The sequence below is a fragment of the Rhinolophus sinicus genome, chromosome 3 (genome assembly GCF_057876585.1).
Source record: "Rhinolophus sinicus isolate RSI-liver-muscle chromosome 3, RSI-T2T, whole genome shotgun sequence".
Classification (NCBI taxonomy): Eukaryota; Metazoa; Chordata; class Mammalia; order Chiroptera; family Rhinolophidae; genus Rhinolophus; species Rhinolophus sinicus.
The window spans coordinates 8527794-8540752 of record NC_142503.1 but is presented as its reverse complement, the minus strand read 5'-3'; the positions used below and the strand labels follow the sequence as shown (position 1 = coordinate 8540752).

General features: G+C 35.1%; 1 long non-coding RNA gene across 1 annotated transcript in view; it reads right to left on the bottom strand.

Moving 5' to 3' along the window:
• The window catches only part of LOC141570731 (uncharacterized), a 508310-nt gene that overhangs the window by 70640 nt on the left and 424711 nt on the right, over positions 1 to 12959 (bottom strand). The window contains exon 4 of the long non-coding RNA XR_012495179.2: positions 5155 to 5276. This is a non-coding gene — a long non-coding RNA (uncharacterized LOC141570731). The remainder of the gene's footprint in view (positions 1 to 5154; positions 5277 to 12959) is intronic.

The following is a 12959-nucleotide window of genomic DNA, read 5'->3' as shown; positions in this document are numbered from 1 at the left end:
TTCCCCCTAATCACTGGAGATTTTATAATCCATAACCATTTTTTCTTACCTTCTAAAAATGGATATGGTTTCTTATAATTTATTTATACCCACATATAATGGAGTATTGATATTGCCCATTAATGCATTATCTCTTGCACTTTACAAATACGAAAACATTTCAGAATTTGAATTTAGCATATGCAAAAACAAAGGTCTTTCTGAAAATAAATCTGGGTCAGGCTGTCAAGGAAATAGAATCACCTTGGAAATCAAAATATTAAGGACACAGTATTACTTTTAATTTTTGGTCTTAGAGTGCTGACAATGCCTTAGAACTAAACTAATGCGCTACTCTGCTATCTGCATTACACTTAATGTACTCAGCATCCAGAAAAGAAGATAAGAAATTTTGCATTAATTGCTTAACATTGTGACGATCAAAGCAAAACTCAGAGAGGGGAAGCATAACCTATGAACAGATGTGGTGATACAAGACAGGAGTTGACTATTCCCTCTCACCTATTTACAGGATTCCAAAATTTCTCACACCAATGGGAGGTATTAGAAGAAATCAGTGCATGTAATACATGTAAGCTTATCACAGTGTTCATCAGAATATGATTTCCACGAGACAGCTTGAACTAGTAAGTGTTCTGGCATCTACAATTATGTGAAAATCCTGCCTCTAATTTTTAAATTGTAAGAATTGTTAGTGACATATGGTATTTTATGCCTTTATGGGAGTTCATGCTTTTGAATTTTTATATTTATTCTTAGAATTTCTACAGTATGTAAATTTGCATGTAACACTACTTTTAATAGGGTAGCAACATTATTTCTTACCCTAATATAGTCAGTCCCTTTTCCATGTTTCAGCTCTTTTTGGGATATTTAAAACGAGCTAGGTCACGAGGACTCTGAAATCTCATAGAAAAATGGGAATTAAACATTAGAGAAGAATCAAATTATTATTTTTATTTTTATTAAATTTACTAGGGTGACATTGGTTAGTAAAATTACATAGGTTTCAAGTGTATAATTCTGTAATACATCATCTGTATATTGCATTGTATGTTCATCACCCATTCTCCTTCTGTTACCATATATTTGACCCGCTTAACCCTCTTCTACCTCCCCCGCCCCCTTTCCCTTCTGGTAACCACGAAACTGTTGTCTGTGTCTATGAGGTTTTGTTCCTTTGTTTGTCTCGTTCATTTGTTGCTTTCAGTTTTATATCCCACATGAGTGAAATCATATGGTTCTCAACTTTTTCTGACTTATTTCACTTATCATGATAATCTCAAGATCCATCCATGTTATTGCAAATGGAAGTATTTCATCTTTTCTTATGGCTGAGTAATATTCCATTGTAGTATGTACCACATTTTATCCAATCACCTATGGAGGGACACTTGCATTGTTTCCATGTCTTGGCCACCATGAATAATGCTGCAATGACTAGACCATACGCTGAGACACAAAACTAGTCTTAACATTAGAAGACTGAAATTATACCAAGCATATTCTCCAACCACAATGCTTTGAAATTGGAGATCAGTTGAAAAAAAAAAAAAAAAAAAGTGGAAAAAAACAGTTATGTGGAGATTAAACAACATGCTATTAAAGAATGACTGGGTCAAAGAAGAAATAAAAAGAGAGATCAAAAGATGCATACAAACAAATGATACTTAAAATACATGGTATCAACATTATTGGAATGCAGAGAAAATAGTATTGAGAGGGAAATTTATATCATTACAGGCCTATCTCAAGAAATAAGAAAAAATCCTAAATAAACAAACTAACATTATATGTTAAAGAACTAGAAACAGATGAACAAATTATGCCATTGTCAGTAGAAGGAAGGAAATAATACAAATTAGAGCAGAAATAAATGAAATAGAGAACAAAAAGACAATAGAAAATAAATAATGCAACAAAGAGCTGATTCTTTGAAAAGATTAATAAAATTGACAACCCCCTGTAAGACAGGTTAGTTAGTATGGTTGCTAGGTACACGGGAGGAGGGTGGGTCTCTGGTGGAATAAACAAAAAAGCCATATCCTGAAACTCCAGGCCCTGGAATGTCTCCTTCACTCCAGGACAAAAACATGAGAATATGCCTTGAGGTGAATAGATAATCTCAAATCCCTTTTGGCAGGACAAAGGAGCCATCTGATAGACAGGAACCGGTTGGTTCCTTAATCCCTTCAGGATGAGCAAACAGGACAAACCTGATAGATGAATTCCATTAGAAGGCTACAGGGCCCTTCCCCAAGCAGGCAAGGGAAGGTATAAAAGTAAGAGCTTTTACTTAAGTCACTGGACACCCCTATTCAGGACCCCCTCCTGCTTGGGAGCTAAAACCTCTTCTCCTTTCTCTAATAAACTATCTTCCTTTACAACTTTTTGCCTCTCCCTGGTCTGTGTGTCCATTCTTTGGCTTCAGGAGACACAATCCTGGCCCACACCCAGAAACTGCAGGCAGATCTAACATCATTTACATCATTTGGGGACTCACAGAAAAATATTCCTACTTCACCTGGCTAGACTCGCTAAGGAAAAGCGTAAAAAACACAAATAAGCAAAATCAGAAATGAAAGAGAAGTTATGATGGATACCACAGGAATACAAAGGATCATACAAGAATACGATGAAGGACTATATGCCACCAAATTCAATAAGAAATAGACAAGTTCTTAGAAATATATAACCTTACTAGAGAGGTTCAAAATATTTTGATACAAACAAAATTTTATAACACTCTATGGAGAAGGAGACAGAGAAGAGAATGATGACTACTGAAGAGAATAGTAGAACTGGGAAGAACCATGCAGTAGAACTTATTAAAAAAGAAGTATTGGATCTGAATAATAAATAATCTTTTATTGAAATAAAAGATTACATAAAGAAAAATAAGTGCTTCTATAAGAACCAAAGAAAGTCAGTGGTGACTGGAAGTAAACCCTCTGAGTTATTAACAAGTCTTGTATCATTGGGTACTAATTTTGTGCCCACTATGCATTAAGTGTTATATCTGGGATGTTCCCTATACACTAAATTAACAAATAAATACATGAAAGGGGTTAACAATTGATTAACCCCTTTTAATGCATGCGAGAATGTTCTGCAGGCCATATACAATGACACCACAGCAAAGGTATATTTTTTAAAAAGCAGGTTTCCCTCTGATGACAATATAAAAAACACTTTCAGGTGTCTCATAAAATTTGAATCTTTCATTTTTCCTTCCTTCCTTCCTTCCTTCCTTCCTTCCTTCCTTCCTTCCTTCCTTCCTTCCTTCCTTCTTTCCATTTTTTTCTTCCTTAAAAACTGTCTTCCACACCTGTGACTAGCCTGCTATGCTTGTCAGAAACAATAAAAGGCAACTCTCTTACCTGCTGGGAACATATCTACCCACAGGACCACAGGGAATCCCTGCTCAGGAAGCAGCTGGTCTGCTTAAATCTATTTGGCACTACAAGTCATAGGCAAGAAGTTCTATTGAAAGTGGTGCTTCCATAATTTATTTTCACACAGGTTTCTTTGGCTGGATTATAAAAATGCAGTGCGCTACTTCCAATTCAAAATTTCCCATCCAAGTTATAGAAATTATGAATTTGCTACCACAAACTCTGAGCACTGAGAAAGGCTGTGATCTTGGTTGTATATTCAGTCTCTCCCAGAAGTGAATATTTCCCTTACACTGAAAAATAAAGAGGCTTTCATCAAAGACAGGGAACTGTAAGTCCTATCTCTTCCTGGCAGGAAGTTTGATCCTGACCCAAGTATCAACTGAGATCAAAATAAATTCATTTTTTCCTGTGTGTGTATTTTAAATATGATTTGAAATTCAAATGCTCTTCTTTCTAGGTAGAATCTGAATATGTTCAAGTTGACATGATTGATTAACGTTAGCATTTGAATAGAAAGTGGAGAAATCGCAAAATTGGTAGATTGTTTTTCCTGATAAAGAGGAGAGGTGTTGGGAGACCCAGGAAGGTCACTGGCAAGTTAGGTTTACTATTCTGAATATTTTCTAGAGGATTTTACATATTTTTGCACTCATAATCTAAAAAGATAAAAAGAATAGAAAGCTAAAAGGAAATTAATTTTGTTTTTTAGCAATATACTTCCTTCTGGGCATTGACCAAAGAAAATTTTGTGTGCACAGAATAAGTTTATAAAATAAATTGTATGCCCACATATCTCTTGGTGGTAATACGTTAATAAGATCTATTAAAAGTTACTTGTAACATATAAATTTATGATTAAACTTAAGGTTAAATATACTTGAAAAAATTTAATTTATTAAATTTGAAGTAAGTCCATAAGGCTGCTAACTTTTTAAATAGATATGCACTAAAATACAGTAAAGCTAAATATATTTTAAACTTTAGAAATAGATTTATTCTCCAATGGAAATCATATTAGAATTTGGCTTGCTAATGAAATAAGTCGGTTAAAGTTGTGAAGAGACTACTCATAGTTAACACGCATTCAGTGATTTTTCTACATGCTGTCAGCACTTTCCATATATTTTTCCTTTATTCCTCATAACTCCAAGAGAGGTATACTAGTTTTAACCTATTTTACAGATGAGGAACTGAGTTGTGGGAAAATTAAAAAACCTGATCAAAGTCACAAAGCACTAAGTGAATTCAACCTTACACAAATATTGCTGTTGTTTAGAAGTGGTACATACATAAGTCAAACATTTTATCGGAACTTCCACTGTTTTCGTTTACAAATATGATGTAAGATCAAGACCCTTTCTTTTAGGATGGGTCTATTTAAGTCTGATTATGAGAGTTTTGTATTTTTCATACAACATACAGAAACAACTATAATGCATCTATCATGATTATCTACTTTTGAAAAGTTTAATGAGAAGTTAATATCATTCACAAAAAAATCTTTTTAGATTTTAGTGCCTTTTCCTTATTTTATTTATTTTTTTCATAAATCTTATTGACACTTAATTGGATAGTATTTTGTTTTAATCAATTAGACTCTACCAAGGTGTTCCAGAGTAGTCATGTTTTCATAGGCATAGCTTATGTTTTCACCCCTATTTACTTCTCAAAATCTGATTAAATTGCAAACTGATAATAGAGGAAACATTTCATACTCACCAAATGTCCAAGTATTCCTCTGCACATCACAACTTACCTTGCAGTTTGTTTGGTACAATGTGACCAGCTCTGAACAATGAGTTTTAGGAGACGGTGTGAATACTCCAGCTGGAACCATGGAACATTCACTTGTTCTCCATATTCTTTCTTCCCCTGCACCTAAAACATTAAAGATACAGTTTGAAAAGACAATACAAGTGACATGATGGCAGCTTGTGATATCTTGATGGAAATAATCTAGATTTTTGATGGAGGACTTTGAAAAGTGTCATACAACACGCTGCAGACTTTGCATAAACAAGCAATAAACTTCTGAGGTAAGCCACTGAGATTTAGGGTTAATTTCTTACCACAACACTCCTCAGTTTACCCTCACTGATATAAAAGGATTAGGAGCTAATGCACTTGACTCTTAGTAACCATAATAATTCACAAGGTGTGAAAAGATGCACATGAAGGTACTCCATTAATAGACAGTACTCAGCCTCCCTGGGCATTAGTTAGCAGGTTTTGTAGAAGGAATAAACTACATTGATTTGAAAAGGTTCACTGTGTGTCTGAATGTATATATGAGTGACTTAAATGGCTTGCCAAGCATTGGAAATTTACAAGACTTAATCTTTTTAACACAGAATATTTTAAATATAGTAATTGATCTACTAGGATAAGTCCCCCACATATTTTGTAAACGAATTTCCCTTATTCACTTGATACAATGCGTTTTTAAATTATGGTTTGCCACATGTCAAAAAGAAAAAAAAAATGTTTTTAGGTAGCCAGTGGTGAATGGAAGAATCCTACTGTTTAAAATCTAACTGTGAGGTTTTGGTGACTGTTTGGAAAGCCCTAATGGTTTTATTATATCCCCTACAGCAGTGAATTAAGTACTAAGAATGAATAAAAGCAACAATAACACATTTTAATAAAGTACATTAATTAACATATGTTGCACGTTAACTAATCTATTCTGGCAGCGAGTTTTATCAGCCAGAGGGCAGTAAAATATAAAGTGAGCACTGCCTATCTCCATCACAAGAGCTTATTGGAGACGACAGGCAGTGACTCACAGGCCATGTCAACACATTAATTTCTAAATTGAAATTATCCAGGCAGAGTAAGCATTCATTTATTTATTTAAGAGGTGTTTCTCACCTTCACACAATTTAATGTACAATCAGTAAAAGCAGAATTACAACTGCCACATATCAACAATCTCTGGAGAGTTGTACTTAATTAATGTGCATCAAAAATCAGCACAATTTCGCTTATGATATTCAGGCACCACAGTAGGATACCTGCTGATTAATATCTGCCATGGGAATGGTAATGTGCTGGTTATGTCTTGGATCAGGGATGAGCATTGCTGACTGACGGCACAAGTGGAGTAAATGACAATTCCGCCTAGGAACTCATCCATAGTGCAAAGTTCTAAGGACAAAGGTGTGAAAATTAAGAGGTTGCTCTATTTTTGCATTTTGTTATCCTTGAGAAATGGATCCTCTCTGTGTATTTTGATTTGCTCCTCCTCCATTCTTCAGGTGAGCTACCTTATACCATAGTACTTAGCAATGTAAAGAAGAAGTTGATCATTGTGAATGAACAGTTCATGGATTGCTTTCTATTTTCTAGGCACTGTGTTAAAAGTGGCAAAAGAGTAATAAAATTTGGTATCTTCTCGCAAATATTTCATAATATAGTGAAAGGTGAGCTTGTAAATATACATTTCGGCATACCTAAATGCTTACTAAATGCATGTGTTGGTATGTGTAGAAATTAGTACAGCTGTGAGAACAAGGAAAGTTTCAAATATAGTTTTTGAGGTTAATAAATACTGTAAAAATGCATCAGCAAAGATTCAGCAATTGTCGGTACAATTCCAATTGTTGAACAGTGAAAAAAAATTGTATCTTTTAATCTCTTAAAATATTGGTTTTGCGTTAAATTTTATTGTTCTCACATTTATTGCAGTAGCATTCTATTTGAGAGATGAAGAAGAGAGCGCAGTCATTTCCTCAGTAAATTTTTCTGTGATAGGTAAACTGAGGCCTCCATGACATATGTTCCTATGAGCCCTATGTTCTCCTATTGAAATATTTAATATAGTAATTTTATTTTTATTACAATTATTTGTCTAATACCGCTTTAAGCTCTATGGTAAGTCTATCTCAATGATGACAAGTACTCATTTTATTAATTATCCATAAGAATTCCATAAGAAATGATGTCAATTATGATTATTCTTCATTGGTCCTTTCTGGAGCCATGTTAGTTTCGTGTTTCCAAGTGTTATGTGGGTCTGGCCTTAATGTTTTATATATAGTTTTGCCTGATTCTGTAGCTGAAGACTGTTTTCTAAATAACAGACTTTAATGAAAATCTTTGGAGGTTGGAGAAAATAAATGCTGTAAATGTCCTTATGATGTTGGACGCACAACAGAAAATTAGATGTAAAGGACAATTCAGTATTATTCATGGATAGACTAGGTAGAGAACCATTCTTTAAATCTAAAATGATCTAAAATAGTCTATTCTATTCTATAGAAAATAGCTCTTGCTATTAATTTTGAATTCTCTTTTCTACTATATTTTTTGTTATAGCAATAATTTCTGCGTACAATATTGGCAGACATTGTCCTTTTTTATCCGTCTTCGATGCTTGTATAAAAGCTCTACTAGGAAGACACTTTATATATTCTGCCCACCATTTCATCACCAGCATTTAATACATGGTACGCTCCTGATAAATATTTGTTAAGCAAATTAATATATTCCATTGTTGGAACATAGCTTTGCCCTCACTACTTCACCGCTAGGCCTGGCTCACAGCATGGGCGACAAAGTATTGATAGTTCTCTCACCTGGAATACCTCAACCTATAATGTGATCTTCTTGAGGAGAGGGATCAGTGCAAAGTACCCACAATGCCTAGTGTGGCCACTGACGCACAGTAGGTGTGCTATAAATGTGTGTGGACTGCAAAATGCATAAAAGAAGAAAATGAATTATATCCAAGCAGAAGATGCTGGAATTTATTTTCTCTTTTATTTATAATCCTACTACAGCTCGGGGATCTCCACTAAATACCACTCTGAAGGTCTTCCTCTGTCTGTGGAAAGAAGCAATTTCTGTTACTATATTTTCAATATGGATTATTGCATGCTAGAACAGTGCTGCTCACGCAAAACACTTCTAGCAAGCTTTTTGCTCATTTCAGTTTTTCAAGTCAAACATTAAATTGGGGTAATATTTGTTTTCTCCCCTTCAAAGGGAATCCCTGAGCGCATATGTCATCTTAATTCTTTACGGCATTGTATATGGTTTAAAACAATTTCTAGATGAAAACCCTAAGGTAGCTACAAATACACTGAAAAATAAAGTTGAATACAGTTTCTGTTTTCAAGTTTCAATAGAGTTTTATTGAGAGGCTTTGTTTTCTGTGACAAATGCTAGAGGTTGGGGAACTCACTATGCAAATTAAAGGATTCCCACTAGTAAAGGGAGGGTGAGTTGGGCCTGCCACACTGGGGTTTGGATCCATTTCCTGACCGCCTTCTGCTTTGCTCACATTTTTCTCTCTTAGCAAGTAACAGAGGACACAAACACAAATAAAAGAAGCAGAAACAGCAAGATCAATCTTGGATGGGCGCACCCTAGCCCTCTCCCCGCCCAAGGCAGGCCAGGGCACCAGGTCGCTGCTCCAGAGCCTCAGGTGTAGGTGAGAGGGGCACCTGCTCCCTTCTCAGACAGGATGGGCTGACATTAATCAATTATACATATCTTATTCATCAACAATCATTACTTTGCTTTAATTCTTATGTAAATGTTTGGTTAGGCATTGAAATCTGGGTTGACGTAATGGTTATTTTCCGTGGTTGTAAAGCATTTGCTATTGTTAATGAAATCAATATACTGACATGAAACTTGCTACTTTCAATATTGCCACGTACTTCTCTACACAATTTCTCCCCTCCCCATACACTTCGGTTTGGCTCTCCTACCGCTTTCCTTGACTAATGGGCATAGTTTTTCTAGACCTATCCTGTACAGGGAAAAATTCCTCCTGAACACCTACTTTTGATTTTAATCTTAGTTTCAGTGCTTTTTAATGAGGTGAACGTGGATACCTGAAACTCTCTATGCTTGTATATTTTCACCTGTACAATCTTGAGTTTACAGTTTAAAGGAACAAATGCTCAGAAAAGGGATAGAATTCAATGTCACTGAAGCTTTATATTATGTGTTATGTTGACAGCATTGTTATTACTTTGTGAAGTGACTTGCTAAATAATTGCCTGGATTGACTAACCTGACCTGTGACTTTAAAGTAGATTGGTCACTTACAGAGGCTCTGGAATGAGCTATCATTGAAAAATTCTTAGTGACAATTATTCTAGGTCCAAGGCACTGGCTGGTGAAGTGAGGTTTTGTAAACTCTGTCATAAAAGATGAAGGCTTCAGCTGTTCTAAAATGTTTTGCACTGAAGACTGTCATTAAAGGAGAAACTGTGACATTTTATTTTTTTTCTCCCTTAATATTTCTAATGCAATTCAATTTTGTTAGTTGAAATCTAAATGTCTACATGGAAAATCATCTTATTTAGTAAAAATGTTGAGTTAAGGTTCATTGGCATATTTTATTCTTATGTGGATTTTCTTTAGAAAGGGAGAAGGCAGACAAGGAAATGGATCTTTGACATATTTTTATGCTCTCTTCCCAAGTAGTAGTCTCTGAAGTGAGGTGACAATCTGCTCCAGTAGTATTGCTTAGCTCACTTTTGTAGAACTTGTAAAGCAATGTCAGAGAAAACAAAGGATGGCTTTTAAAATAGAAGTATAGAAATACCAGAAAGTTCTGTAATAAATTTCAAATATACTGGAAGTTTCATTGTGTAAAATTGTGTGACATTCTACTACTGTCACTGTAATACATGTCATGACACATTATCAGAAGATCGCATTGAAAATACGGAAAAGCACATATAGGTATTAACAAATGCAGGGGATTTGGGAAGAATGTAACGTGTTTATAAGGGGTTAAATAAACCATCACCATGAGATCTGGGAAGGGTTAGGAGAACATCCCATGAAATGCTAAGTCTCTGTAGATCACAATGAACACCTGGGCATTTTGTCTCTCATTGGACAAAGTGAGAAATGAAAGATCGCTTATTGTTTGGGTACCATTCCTGGATAAGGATGCTTGTGGCAGCCTTCTGGATCCCATTTTCCAGTTCATGCCCCATTTACTAGATGCTGTTGTGTTGGCTACTAACCATGTCTAGCTGTCCCCTGTCCCAGAGAGGTGCCCTGGCCAAAGAAGACCTGCCTCACCAGGCTGAGTAGCCCACCTCCACCTCTAACCCACCCTCCACAGAACACAGCCAATGACACTGGGTATAAGGACAGACCCTTGATTCACAGAGACCTGTTTTATGGTGCAATTCAACCTCTAGATCTTCCTACGGAAGCAGGCCGATGCTTGCTTAGGTGGTTTTCCTTCACGTTCGGGTTTTCTCCCTCCCTTTCTAAAAACACTCCTTCTTCACTTAATCACTTGAACAAGAATCTCAGTCCCTGCTACTGGAGAACAGATCAAAGACAGTACCTTAAAAAGGAAGTTTCAGTTATTACCAGTTGCTAGTGACAATCAACACTGTCACCTAATTAAAAATGAATGTGGGGAGAAACACGTTTCCAAAGAGCAAATTCCAGACCAGTAATAATGAAAAGGAAGAATCACAACTACCCCTGTTCTTTAAATAAAGAAATAATCATAATTTCGACGGTGCAGTTAGAACTTTGCTCTGCTGAACACAGCCATCTTGGATTGTTTATTGCCTTCTGAGAACTTCTTTTTGCGGGGAGAGTACTGTAGAATTAATGATCTCAATAGATGGAGAACTATTTAGAGCAGGGGTGTAAAAACTGCGGCCCTCAGGCCAACTGCGGTCCGCAATCCATTGTTAATTGGCCCACAGCAAATTCCAAAAATATATTTAGTTTACTTAAATAAACTAGGTGAGGCAATAGGTACTTCACCTCGAGTGAGTGGCCCGGCTGTTTGTGTATTTTACCGCATATGGCCCTTGGTGAAAAACATTGAAAAAAGTGTGGACACCCCTGATTTAGAGTAATACTATGAATTTCCCATGTTCTTGTTTTGGTTTAATTTGTGGACACAATTACTCATTTGTGATCCTTTTTATTGTCTCCTACTTTTCTGTTATTAGTTTGTGCATTTTCTCTTTTTTTCTCTTGATTAATGTCACAAGGATTTAGCAGATTCTTGTTTCTTCAAAAAAAAAAAAACTTCACAAAGAATTAATTTGTCTTTGTTGATTTTTTTGTGTATTTTTTCCTATTTCATTTATTTCTGTATTTACTTTTATTATTTTCTCCTTTCTTTATCATCTGAGTTTAATTTTTTATTCTTTCTTTAATCTCTTGGATTTATGCATCGTTACTGATTTTGTGCCTCTTAACAGTTGATTTCTCTCATCAGAGTTTTATAATTATCTGCATATAAACACTTTAGATTTCTGTTAGATTGATACTTAAGTATTTCACATGCTTGGGTGCTGTTGCTCATGTCATTCTTTAAATTTCACATTCCAATTGTTCATTGTGGTATACCGGAAAGCAATTGAATTTTGAATATTAGCCGTTAAACTAAAACATTGTTATACCCACTTATTACTTTCAGTAGGTTTTTTTCTTTTCTTTTTTTTTGGGGGGGGTTGGTGAAGATTTTTTTAAATAAAAAATCATGTCATAGTTAAGAAAAAAACTTAAAAAAATCCATATATTTATTTTTAGCCATAAAAAAACACATTTTCCATTCAAACTTCTTATTTTCCTTGAATAAAAAGATGGATTCTCAATAACCTAGAAGAAAAGGACAAGTGCTTAGAAACATATAGCCTACCTAGGCAGAATCGTGAAGAATTGGAAAAACTAGACCGATCACCAGTAAGGAAATTGAATCAGTCATCAGAAACCTTCACAAAAGCAAAAGTCCGGGACCAGATGGCTTCACTAGTGAATTCTACCAAACCTTCAAGGAGGATCTAATACCGATCCTGCTCAAACTCTTCCAAAAAATTGAAGAAGAGACAATACTCCCTAACTCATTTTATGAGGCCAACATTACCCTGATACCAAAACCTGGTAAGGATAACACAAAAAAAGAAAACTACAGACCAATATCTCTGATGAATACAGATGCAAAAATCCTACACAAAATTCTAGCAAATCAAATGCAACAATACATTAAAAAGATTATTCATCAAAACCAAGTAGGGTTCATCCCAGGGGCAAAAGGATGGTTCAACATATGCAAATCCATTAATCTGATACATCACAAAATAAAGACAAAAATCATAAGATTATATTAATTGATGCAGAAAAAGTGTTTGACAAGATACAACATTCATTTATGATTAAAACACTTAATAAAATAGGTATAGAAGGAAAATACCTTAATATAATAAAGGCCATATATGACAAACCCTCAGCTAATATCATAATTAATAGTGAAAAACTGACGCCCTTTGCTGTGAGTTCAGGAACACGACAGGGCTGTCCCCTATCACCTCTGCTTTTCAACATAGTGTTGGAAGTCCTTCCCAGAGCAATCAGGCAAGAGAAAGAAATAAAAGGCATCCAAATTGGAAATGAAGAAGTTAAATTGTCACTCTTTGCAGATGACATGATGCCATATATAGAAAATCCTAAAGACTCCACCAAAAAGCTATTAGAAACAATAAACAAATACTGTAAAGTTGCCGGCTACAAAATCAACGTACGAAAGTCCATTGCATTCCTATATACTAACAATGAAAC